Source organism: Ranitomeya variabilis, chromosome 7 (assembly GCF_051348905.1).
Source record: "Ranitomeya variabilis isolate aRanVar5 chromosome 7, aRanVar5.hap1, whole genome shotgun sequence".
NCBI lineage: Eukaryota > Metazoa > Chordata > Amphibia > Anura > Dendrobatidae > Ranitomeya > Ranitomeya variabilis.
This window is the reverse complement of record NC_135238.1, coordinates 80,081,173-80,094,457: the sequence shown is the minus strand read 5'-3', so window position 1 is coordinate 80,094,457 and position 13,285 is coordinate 80,081,173. Positions and strand designations below refer to the sequence as shown.

General features: G+C 47.3%; 1 protein-coding gene across 1 annotated transcript in view; it reads right to left on the bottom strand.

Moving 5' to 3' along the window:
- Positions 1 to 12,821, bottom strand: part of LOC143786116 (acyl-coenzyme A amino acid N-acyltransferase 1-like) — a 63,513-nt gene extending 50,692 nt beyond the window's left edge. The window contains exon 1 of the mRNA XM_077275362.1: positions 12,689 to 12,821. The gene's annotated coding sequence lies outside the window, so the exon portion shown is untranslated. The remainder of the gene's footprint in view (positions 1 to 12,688) is intronic.
- Between the last annotated feature and the right edge of the window lie 464 nt (positions 12,822 to 13,285).

The following is a 13,285-nucleotide window of genomic DNA, read 5'->3' as shown; positions in this document are numbered from 1 at the left end:
GGCATTTTGGCATTTCCTTCTCCCCAGTCTTCCTCCAGACTCTGGCACCTTGATTTCCGAATGACATGCAAAATTTGCTTTCATCAGAAAAAAGTACTTGGCACCACTTAGCAACAGTCCAGTGCTGCTTCTCTGTAGCCCAGGTCAGGCGCTTCTGCCGCTGTTTATGGTTCAAAAGTGGCTTTACCTGGGGAATGCGGCACCTGTAGCCCATTTCCTGCACACGCCTGTGCACGGTGGCTCTGGATGTTTCCACACCAGACTCAGTCCACTGCTTCCTCAGGTTCCCCAAGGTCTGGAATCGGTCCTTCTCCACAATCTTCCTCAGGGTCCGGTCACCTCTTCTCGTTGTACAGCGTTTTCTGCCACATTGTTTCCTTCCAACAGACTTACCATTGAGGTGCCTTGATACAGCACTCTGGGAACAGCCTATTTGTTGAGAAATTTCTTTCTGGGTCTTACCCTCTTGCTTGAGGGTGTCAATGATGGCCTTCTTGACATCTGTCAGGTCGCTAGTCTTATCCATGATGGGGGTTTTGAGTAATGAACCAGGCAGGGAGTTTTTAAAAGCCTCAGGTATCTTTTGCATGTGTTTAGAGTTAATTAGTTGATTCAGAAGATTAGGGTAATAGGTCGTTTAGAGAACCTTTTCTTGATATGCTAATTTATTGAGACGGGTGAAATATGCTAATTTATTGAGACAGGTTTTTGGGGTTTTCAGGAGTTGTATGCCAAAATCATCAGTATTAAAACAATAAAAGACCTGACAAATTTCAGTTGGTGGATAATGAATCTATAATATATGAAAGTTTAATTGTAATCATTACATTATGGTAAATAATGAAATTTAACACTATATGCTAATTTTTTGAGAAGGACCTGTATATATTATACACTGCTCAAAAAAATAAAGGGACCACTTCCAGTTGTAAATCTTTATTCATTACATAGTGGAATGTGTTGAGAACAATAAAAACTAAAAATGATCAACGTAAATCACAACTAATATCCCACAGAAGTCTGGAGCTGGAATGATGCTCAAAATCAAAGTGGAAAATGAAGTTACAGGCTGATCCAACTTCAGTGAAAATGCCTCAAGACAAGGAAATGATGCTCAGTAGTGTGTGTGGCCTCCACGTGCCTGTTTGATCTCCCTACCACGCATAGGCATGCTCCTGATGAGGCGGAGGATGGTTTCCTGGTCGATCTCCTCCCAGACCTGGACTAAAACATCCGCCAACTCCTGGACAGTCTGTGGAGCAAAGTGACGTTGGTGGATGGTGTGAGACATGATGTCCCAGATGTGTTCAATCGGATTCAGGTCTGGAGAACGGGCGGGCCAGTCCATAGCTTCAATGCCTTCATCTTGCAGGAACTGCTGACACACTCCAGCCACATGAGGTCTGGCATTGTCCTGCATTAGGAGGAATCCAGGGCCAACCGCACCAGCCTATGGTCTCACAAGGGGTCTGAGGATCTCATTTCGGTACCTAATGGCAGTCAGGCTACCTCTGGTGAGCACATGGAGGGCTGTGCGTCCCTCCAATGAAATGCCACCCCACACCATTCCTGACCCACTGCCAAACCGGTCATGCTGAAGGATGTTGCAGGCAGCAGATTGCTTTCCACAGCGTCTCCAGACTCTGTCACGTCTGTTACATGTGCTCAGTGTGAACCTGCTTTCATCTGTGAAGAGCACAGGGTACCAGTGGCGACTTTGCCAATCCGGCAAATGCCAAGCATCCTGCACGGTGTTGGGCTGTGAGCACAACCCCCATCTGTGGACGTCGGGCACTCGGACCATCCTCATGGAGTCGGTTTCTAACTATTTGTGCAGATACATGCACATTTGTGGCCTGCTGGAGGTCATTTTGCAGGTCTCTGGCAGTGCTTCTCCTGTTCCTCTTTGCACAAAGGTTAAGGTAGCAGTCCTTCTGCTGGGTTGTTGCCCTCCTACGGTCCCCTTCACATCTCCTGGTGTATTGGCCTGTCTCCTGATAGCGCCTCCAGCCTCTGGACACTACGCTGACAGACACAGCAAACCTTCTTGCCATAGCTCACATTGATGTGCCATCTTGGATGAGCTGCACTACCTGAGCCACTTGTGTGGGTTGTAGAGTCTGTCTCATCCACCCCGAGTGTGAAAGCACAACCAACATTCAAAAGTGACTAAAACATCAGCCAGAAAGCATGGGTACTGAGATGTGGTCTGTGGTCCTCACCTTCGGAACCACTCCTTTATTGAGTGTGTCTTGATAATTGCCAATAATTTCCATTTCTTGTCTATTCCATTTACACAACAGCATGTGAAATTGAATGTCAATCAGTGCTGCTTCCTAAGTGGACAGTTTGATTTCACAGAAGTTTGATTTACTTGGAGTTATATTCTGTTGTATAAGTGTTCCCTTTATTTTTTTGAGCAGTGTATGTAGATAACTATCTATCTATCTTTATATATATATATATATATATATAGTAGTGCAGCAGGGTTGGTGCAGTGTGACAGACAGGTAGTGACCACAGGAACGTTCAAAGCAAAATCTCTATTGTTCAGCGTAGTCACAAAACAGAAAACAAATGGTATCCTCCAGATCGCAGCTGAGAAACAAGGCAGTCCGTATCCGAGACCTGTTGCCATGGGCGACTGCATCGCTGTATACACTGAAGGGTTGCCCAGCCTTTTGACTCCATGTTGCTTCACACAGGTTGAAGCTTTGCAGAGCCACCTGCTCTGCAGTTTTCAAACCAAGACTGACACACCTAACCATCTGCTGCAGGGTTTTTAAAGTGGAATCTGTAACCATGGGCCACTTGCAAGACCCGGCCTGGATGGATCGACCGGCCCCACTACCATCCTGTAGATCGCTCCAAAAATAAAAGCCTGTAAGAATGTGAACTGTAATGACATCAGAAGGGTATTAGGACCCTGCTGCTTTTGCATGTCTGAGCTGGAAGCAGGAGCCCAGGAAATTCTGTGGGCGGAGAAGTTGCAGAGAGGTGAAGGGAGGGGAGAAAGGAACTGCTGTGTGAGAAGCAGCATGGGGCAGGTGATGTGAAGTGAGGAGTCTGGACTCTGTAAAGACTGTTTGCTGCCAGTGAGGATGTTAACCCCTTTCTCTTGTGAACATGTGGTTCTGCTGTGGAACAAGTGGAATCCCTGCTGTGCTGAGCTGGAAAACGAACTCCGCTTCAGGAAAATGGCCGCCGCGATCTCCATCTGCGCACGCGCGGCATCCCGCGGCCATTTTCCTGAAGCCCCGGGCAGCAGAGCGCTTCATCTGCGCACTCGCGGCCACAGGAAGATGGCCGCCCCCACCGATCACCAGGGGAATGGTGCAGATCGCGCTCTTTTCCCTCCCCTGTGCAGTGGATTCTGGACTTGGGCATGCGCACACCACTACGCCACCAACGGAAAAATAAGCAAGATCTGGGGGAAGACACCACGCCCATCTGACCAGACCAGCCTGATTGACAGGCGAAAACGGCTACTTTGGTAACGTATTTCGGCAGCATAGGTGGGGAATCGGGGTCCACAAAATACACTATTGTAATGAACAGCTCAGGCCCTATTTAACAGTATTTTTATCTCATACGGAAAAAACGGGGTGATAGGTTCCCTTTAATATAGATTAAGTATATAAGAACGATTGTTTATATATATATATATATATATATATATATATATATGTATATATAGTGTGTGTATATATATATATATATATATATATATATATTCATATTGTCAGTTTTTGATAAGTTTATAGTCAGTGTGCCATCCCAGAGGCTCCAATAAGACCTCTTCATCAGATTTACACCTGCTTCTCAGATAGTTTATTAAAGACTAGAGATGAGCGGTGGTCGAGTCGAACTGTTCGCCAATCTCAAATTCGAGCTGTTTTGGGCGGTGTTCGAGTCGTTCGACGAACTCGAACAATTTGCTTAAAATTCGGCTGTTCGAGTTTCTGTTCGATAACTGTTCGTTCACTAAAAGCCTAGCTTGATTTGCACATTAAAATTGTTTATCATTGTTAATAGACTGTTTCAGTGTATAGTGGGCGGGGGATAGATCTGTGCTGAAATAACACCGATCTCCATTTTTTTTTTTCTTTCCCGCATTTACAGAGGGGCGGTGCAGTCTCTCAGCCTATCAGCAGTGCACACACACACACAGCAATGTGCATGTGATGCACACAAGCAAGGGCATGTGTCATTGGCTGTGTATGTCACATGTCCTTGCCCTATAAGAACCAGCCATTTGCCCCGTCGCCACCATTTCCTCACTGCTGCAGCTTAGTGTTAGACGGCACCACTGCTGCTGTGGGCGCTATACAGTATAAGGCTACATTCACATTTGCGTTGTGCGGCGCAGCGTCGACGACGCAACGCACAACGCTTGCAAAACGCATGCAAAACGCAGCTTTTTGTGATGCATGCGTCCAATTTTGGCATGATTTTCGGCACAAAAAAATGCATCATGCAGCATCCTGTGCGCCCTGACGCTTGCGCCAAAAATGACGCATGTGTCACAAAACGCAAGACAACGCATGTCCATGCGCCCCCATGTTAAATATAGGGGCGCATGACGTATGCGCCGCTATGCGTCGCCGAACCTGCGCCCGACGCAACACAAATGTGAACGTAGCCTAAGAGTGTGAATTGTGAGCGACTTTGCAGTTAGATAGAGAGAGATAGGTTTAGGGAGTCGGGACTAGTTGTAATATCAGCCCTTTTCAGGGTAGGTTACAGCAGTTCATAGCACTGTTTGTCAGGCAGGTCTGAGCCAGAGCTGTGCAAGTGTTAGTCACAGCATTTGGTGTAATCTAGCTCAGCCAATCCTTTTGGGCTAGTAGCATTGTCTGATAGTCATCTGAGTAGCCCGCCTGTGAAGCTAGCTACACCGCCTGTGTATCTCAATTTTTACTGCATCTAACCCAGTAAATAGTTTTGGAGTTTTGGGCTAAAGGCCCCGTCTCACATAGCGATTTACCAACGATCACGACCAGCGATACGACCTGGCCGTGATCGTTGGTAAGTCGTTGTGTGGTCGCTGGGGAGCTGTCACACAGACAGCTCTCTCCAGCGACCAACGATCAGGGGAACGACTTCGGCATCGTTGAAACTGTCTTCAACGATGCCGAAGTCCCCCTGCAGCACCCGGGTAACCAGGGTAAACATCGGGTTACTAAGCGCAGGGCCGCACTTAGTAACCCGATGTTTACCCTGGTTACCAAAAAAAACAAACAGTACATACTCACCATCTGATGTCCGTCAGGTCCCTTGCCGTCTACTTCCTGCTCTGACTGACTGCCGCCGTACAGTGAGAGCAGAGCGCAGCGGTGACGTCACTGCTGTGCTCTGCTCTCACTGTACGGCGGCACTCAGTCAGAGCAGGAAGCAGACGGCAAGGGACCTGACGGACATCAGATGGTGAGTATGTAGTGTTTGGTTTTTTTTACATTTACGCTGGTAACCAGGGTAAACATAGGGTTACTAAGCGCGGCCCTGCGCTTAGTAACCCGATGTTTACCCTGGTTACCAGTGAAGACATCGCTGGATCGGTGTCACACACACCGATTCAGCGATGTCAGCGGGACCTCAACGACCAAAAAAAGGTCCAGGCCATTCCGACACGACCAGCGATCTCACAGCAGGGGCCTGGTCGCTGGTACGTGTCACACATAGCGAGATCGCTACTGAGGTCGCTGTTGCGTCACAAAACTTGTGACTCAGCAGCGATCTCGCTAGCGATCTCGCTATGTGTGACGGGGCCTTTAGTAGCAGTGTCTGCACGTCAGCAGAGTAGCCCGCCTGTGAAGCTAGCTACACCGCCTGTGTATCTCAATGTTTACTGCATCTAACCAGTAAATAATTTTGGGGTTTTGGGCTTAGTAGCAGTGTTTGCACATCAGCAGAGTAGCCCGCCTGTGAAACTAACTACACCGCCTTTGTATTTCTATTTTCACTGCATTTAATCCAGTTAACAGTTTTGGGCCTAGGAGCAGTGTCAGCACGTCAGCAGAGTAGCCCGACTGTGAAACTAACTACATTGCCTGTGTATCTCTATTTTCACTGCATCTAATCCAGTTAATAGTTTTGGGCCTAGGAGCAGTGTCTGCATGTCAGCAGAGTAGCCCACCTGTGAAACTAACTACACCGTCTGTGTATCTCTATTTTCACTGCATCTAATCCAGTTAATAGTTTTGGGCCTGGGAGCAGTGTCTGCACGTCAGCAGAGAAGCCCGCCTGTAAAACAAACTATACCGCCAGTGTATCTCAATTTTCACTGCATCTAATCCAGTTAATAGTTTTGGGCCTAGTACCACAGTTTGGCCACTCAGTTCTGCTCGGTTTTCATCCATCGGTTGTTGTGCCAACAACTACAGATACAGAGTTGCCAATTAGTTAAGCACTAAAATGAGTGGCAAAAGGCCTGCTGCTGGTGGAATGGGGAATAGGCGTGTTGGAAAGGTGAAAAAAAGGTTGTGTCCGTGGGGTAGGTGGTAAAGCAACAGTAACATCTGCAGAAGAAAGACCATCTTCCAGCCAAAGTAAGATGTCTACTTCTTTTCGTGGACAATCTGATATGATCCCTTTCTTACGACCATCGCTACAAGCATCGCCAAAAATTCCAGATGAGGCACAAAATAGCAGGTGCTTGAACGGATATCAAGTGCTCATTCAAGTGGGCTCTCCTCCATGTCAACTTCAACATAACAACTACTCCAGTCCTCAGAGTTGTCACCCAAATCGCACTTGCTTCCTCACAGCTCCCAAGTCTCCAGCTGCCTGTCTGAGCATGGGGTAACACACATGGTTGAGTCTGTAGAGCTGTTTACGCATACTATAGCCTGGGAATCAGAGGTCTGCTCCAGAGCTTCTGTGATTCCAGACGAGGAAATGATCTACACTGATGCCCAGAATCTTTGTGAGTCGGATCCAGGCCCAGATAAAGAAGGTTCTGAGCATAATGTAGACCCTCGTTCCCAAACTGTAACTCCTGCTGGTGGAGACAATGAGGAAGATGATGATGAGACTGAGATACCTGATTGGAATGAAAACTTGACTTTTCGGTCGGGGCAGGAAGAGGTTGGCTCTGAAGACGACGGGTGTGAGAACACACAGGATGATGATGATGACGAGGTTGTAGACCCCACTTACTGTCAACCCCCAATCCGCCAGTCCATGAGGTCAGCAGAGGAGGTGGAGGAGGATGCTAGAGACGAGTCTGACGACGAGGTAACAGTGCGCCTTCCTGGACAGAGACGGAGTACTGGAAGCATGTCAACAACTGCATCCTCAACCCCAACTGTGCCTCAGACCAGAAGTCGTGGTGGCTCTTCAGGTTGCACGGGCTCTAAGCCTTGCATAGCCTGGGCATTTTTTGACTTTGCAAAGGATGACCCAACTCATGTTGTCTGTAAGATTTGTCAACAAAATCTCAGTAGAGGCCAAAAAATCACTAGCTTGAGTACTTCATGCATGAACCGTCACATGGATATGAGGCATAAATTGCAGTGGGAAGCTCACTGTGCTACAATGCGGCCTAGTGGGCCGGGTCAACCACCGTCTCCCCAATCTAGTGCATCCGCGTCCTCTTCATCCTCTGTGACTGTGGGGACAGCAGTCGCACTTGGTTTTGGATGCAGACCTTCCACCTCTTTACCCGCAACAGCCAGTGTGATTGGCAGGTCATCAGGACATTTGCAAGTGGAAACACCTGCTGGTGTTGAGCGCTCTCCGACATCGACACCACATTCTGATCAAGGCAACATAACATCTCCGCTTGCACCTTCCTCACAGACCATCAGTTTGCCGGGGACACCCTACTCAACTCCGTATAAGCACTTCAGCCAGCCCTCAGTCGTGGACAAGTAAAAGACCTTTCCTCCTAGCCATGACAAAACAAAGAGGTTGAATTTCTCCATCTGCAAGCTGTTGGCTACAGAAATGCTGCCTTTCCGCCTGGTGGACACAGAGGATTTTCGAGACCTTATGTCCATCGCAGTGCCCCAGTACCAGATGCCCAGTCGCCACTACTTCTCAAAGAAAGCTGTGCCTGCGCTACACCAGCATGTCGCACACAACATCACCGCTTCCTTGAGAAACTCTGTGTGTGACAGGGTGCATTTCACCACAGACACTTGGACGAGTAGACATGGACAGGGGCGTTACATGTCGGTGACTGGGCACTGGGTAACTATGGCGACATCAGGAGAAGGGGCTGCTGTCCAAGTCTTGCCGTTCCCACGAGTTGCTCGTTGATCCTCTGCATCTAGAAGTTCCTCCACTGCTTCTGCCTCCTCAACCTCCTCTCAGTCCTCCACCTGCACCCAAAGCCTGTCTGGTAATGCCACCTGCATTGTAACTGCGCAGAAGGAATCCTGCACACCTCCTCACTATGCTGTCACCAGGGCTCAACGGCATCAGGCAGTGTTTACATTGAAATGTCTGGGAAATGTGAGTCACACAGCTGAGGATTTGTGGTCAGCTCTGGAGACAGAGTTCCATCAATGGTTATCTCCACTCAACCTGCAGCCAGGTTGCGGCCCTTCGCCGGGGCAATGTCACACACGTGCCTTGTATGGCTCATGTTTTGAACCTGGTTGTCCAGCAATTTTTATCTCACTATCCCGGACTAGATGGGCTTCTGCAGAGGGCACGGTCGCTGTGTGTTCACTACCAACGTTCGCATCCCACAGCTCGATGACTTGCATTTCTACAGAAGTCGTTGGGCCTGCCAGTTCACCGGCTGAAATGCGATGTGCCCACGCGGTGGAATTCAACTCTGCACATGTTGCATCGACTGTGGCAGCACCGACGAGCCCTGGTGCAATACGTTGACGTATAGCCTGGGCCAACGAGATCAAGAGGTGGGGCAAATCACGCTGCAGGAGTGGTCTCAGATCAGGGACCTATGCACCATTCTGCACAGTTTTGAAATAGCAACGAAGATGTTTAGTGCTGACGATGCTATTATGAGCATGACCATTCCGGTGATTTACATGCTGGAGCACACCTTACACAGTGTCCAGAGTCAGGTGGTGGAACAAGAGGAGGAGGAGGAGGAGGAGGAACAGGAGGAGTCGTATGTGGAAGGGATCATATCTCCAAGGTCAAGAAGGTTGGTAGCACCAAGGCGGCTGGCATTGGAGGCTGGGGGAGAGGGATTACCGAGGGCGCATGGTAGCAGCCAAACTGTTGAGGAAGGTGCAGGAGGCGAGGAAGAAGTAGAGGACGAACTGGCGCTGGGCATGGAAGACTCATCAGATGAGGGAGACCTTGATCAAATTTCTGTTGTGCGAGGTTGGGGGGGAGAGGACAGACGAAGGAAGCATGATTCTCACCTCACTACCACCAAGACAACAAGGACTTGGTCCTCCTGGAAGTGCCTTCTTGCTGCACTACCAGCAACATGACCCTCGGATTGTCAGAATCCGAAGTAATGCCGACTACTGGGTTGCCACACTCTTAGATCCCCGGTACAAAAGCAAATTTGGCGAAATAATTCCTGCCATAGAAAGGGATTCACGCATGCAGGAGTATCAGCAGAGACTGTTACAGAATCTAACATCTGCTTTTCCACAAAACACCAGTGGTGCACGTAGTCAATCTCTGAGTTCTAAGTTGCCAACAGTGGGACTATGGAGTCATCACTCTAACCGTAACAGTAACATCGTATCTGGTGGTAACAGTAATTTTTTTCCAATCGTTTCAAGATTTTTTTAGACCATCCTTTGCAAGGCCACAGGAGACAAGAAGTCTGACGCACAGCCAACGCCTAGAGAGGATGGTACAAGAGTATCTCCAAGTTAACATCGATGCCATGACTGTGGAACTGGACCCTTGCTCATTTTGGGCTTCCAATCTTGAAAAATGGCCTCGCCACTAACGGCTTGGAGATCTTGTCGTGCCCCGCAGCCAGCGTTCTCTCTGAACGTGTGTTCAGCGCTGCTGGTGGTGTGCTGACAGATAAGCGCATGCGGCTGTCCGGTGACAATGTAGACAGACTAACGTTCATCAAGATGAACAAATCCTGGATCCGCAAGGACTTTTCTACCCCTGTGTCATCTTGGGGAGACTAAAAGCTTGATGATTTTTGAAAATCACCTCACCAACCGTTTTAAAAAACTCGAAATTGATGCCACTTAAGTGGTGTCTGTGGCCGAATTTTTTGAAAAAATGGAAACTCTTATTTAGTCCCCTTGCTGAGGTTTACATGACGTTGCCATCATCATTTCCAGGTGGGTGGGGTCGTCTGCAAAGTTGTTTACTCATACTATGGCCTTGGATTTAGAGGTCTGCTCCAAAGCTTCAGTGTCTGCTAGTCAGCAGAGTAGCCCAGCCACCCACCGCCTGTTTACCTAAGTACTATTTTTAACGGCATCTGGCCCAGGAAATCCTTTTGGGCCTAGTAGAATTTCGTGCTACTCAGCAGCGTACCCTACCCATGAAGCAAACTACACCGCCTGTTTACCTAACTACTATTTTGTAACGGCATCTAGCCCGGGAAATCCTTTTGGGCCTAGTAGAATTTGGTGCTACTCTGCAGAGTACCCCACCCATGAAGCAAGCTACACCGCCTGTTTACCTAACTACTATTTTGTAACGGCATCTAGCCCAGAAAATCCTTTTGGGCCTAGTAGAATTTAGTGCTACTCAGCAGTGTACCCCACCCATGAAGCAAGCTACACCGCTTGTTTACCTAACTACTATTTTGTAACGGCATCTGGCCCAGGAAATCCTTTTGGGCCTACTAGCAATTTCTGCTACTCAGCAGAGTACCCCACCCATGAAGCAAGCTACACCGCTTTCTTTCTTTCTCAATCTAACCCCTCGGCTCTGGGGTGTCCACTCTCCCTCCAGCTCTCTCCTTCTCACAGGTGGACTACCGCGTGTTTTCACACTGTGGCGAATCTTTTGGGCCCAGGCATAAGAAGTCATCGAGGTAATGGATATGTGCCGCCTTACAAACATCCATGACGACACATTCGAGGAAGCAACTAAACGCCTCAAATAGTGAGCAGGATATGGAGCACCCCATGGGCAAACAACGATCTATGTAGTATGCTCCTTCACAGAAGCAGCCCAATGGGAGGACACTATTCGGAGGCACAGGTAGTAACCAGAACGCCCCCTCAATGTCTGTTTTGGCCATTAGGGTGCCCATTACCAACTTCTTGACCCGCCTGATTGCCTCATCAAAGGAGGTACAGTACATAGTACTGTACTTGGTTCCGCGTCGATGTTGTCGTTTACTGACCTGCCCCATGGATATGACAAATGGTGAATTAGTCTGAATATATTGGGTTCCTTTTTTGGCACAACTCCCAACGGGGGTACCACTACGTCTTCTAAGGAAAGTGTTCAGAATGGACCCACCGCCATTCTACCTAAAGATATTTATTTTTTTATTTTTTTTGTCAAGACGTCTGGGTGTTGGTAGAGTGAGTTTAGATTTTTACTCCAGCCTTTCTTGATTTTAGAAGGGCATGACATGCCTATATCTGTGTCTCCACCTCCTTTTACTCCTCCACCTCTTTTCTTTTCGCATGACTATATGTAGTTGTGACTTTTCCATGTGTTTGTTGTGTCTTCTGAGCAGTTTGTCAGCTTTTGGACACCTTTTAAGGTGTTTTCTATGTGTTTTCCATGTGTTTGTATGTGTTTGTGTTTGCCTGCCATTGGTTTCAATGGGGTTCGACGAACAGTTCATCGAACACCTCCCTGTTCGACGAACCGAACCGAACCTGAACACTAGGGAGGTGGCTCATCTCTATTAAAGACCTTGTTTAACTTAGTGGTTATAACACCAAAGAAAAAACAAACCCCCACAATATGTGCCCACCACGCGTTTCGCACAGAAAGCTTCGTCCAGGGGTCAATGTTTGTGTGGTGGGCACCTGGATATCCACACTGTGTGGTAAATATGCATTGGTTTACTTGATTTATATAGATGCATAATGCCTGGGTTTACTATGTTGTATTATGTTTATAGTTTGCACAGCATGCCACTGTCTTACTATTGATGGTCCTATTTCATACCTACTGATGTGTCCTGTTTAATCTGATTGATGGTTATTTTTTTTATTTTTTATGAGCACTTGCACTTTGGGATTTATGCTGTATTTATTTATTTATATTATGTATTTCCCGGTGTAACGCAGTCCGTCTAACGGATGTCTAAAACGCAGTATGAACCCAGCCTTAGCAAGAAGTCATCAAAAAGTTCCACTATTTAAAAAAAAAAGGCTCATTTGAGTCAAAACTTTGCCACAGCATGTGGGTTTGAAATAAAACCACATTTTTTCATCTTTAAACTATGGAGTGCTGCCTGCATTTTTTTCCTATGTCTGGAATGAGGCAAGTCTTGGATGTTTTGTCTAGGAGCCGTGCACCCACCTATTGGTAAAGTGCTGTTCCAATTTTCTATGTTTATATACAGATTTGCACATTACACACACAGCTCTGCACTGAACACTTGTAGCACACAGGTACAAAGTTCAGACTTTTGTTTTGTACAAATCCATATAGAACAGCACAGACACCAGGCAATCTGAGGAGTACAGACTACTATTTCCCCTAATGACAAGAGTGAAACAGGAATGTGTAATCTTCAATGAAACCAGAAAGGGAACAAACCTTGTACATGTGAGCCATAACTACAGCACATGGATGATAAAACACATACCTTGTGATAGCACTAATGTCTGGCAGGCTTCACAGCAGCTCTCAGCTGAGCTTCCCTCTCTGGACTAGATATCAAACAGTAAACTGCTGAGATATGTCACCTCCCAGTGTATGACTGAGTGAGGTCATAGTACAAGTCCTGCACCAATATTCTCAGTGATTAAAACTGCATTGCTTGTCATTAATACAGTATGTGTATGATCTCCACCTGTGGGTAAGAGTACATGTAGGATCTCTACGTGTGGTTAAGAGTAAGTGTAGGATCTGTACGTGTGGTTAAGAGTAAGTGTAGGATCTCTACGTGTGGTTAAGGGCACGTGTAGGATCTCCACGTGTGGTTAAGGGCACGTGTAGGATCTCCACGTGTAAAAATTCACAGACGCACAAAAAGGACTAAAAATCCTACAGAAAATTGACAAAAAAATCACACAGAGAAAAGCAGAGGTGATTACCTGCTGAAGCCTCCAAACAAATGCACCAGCAGGGCGCATCGGACCCGATTAATGATGGCAAAAAACAGGTGCAAAAAATACCGATGAAACAACCACTTTCAATCCAGTATTGGTTGTTTGGCATTAGTGCACAAAAGGATAAGCGA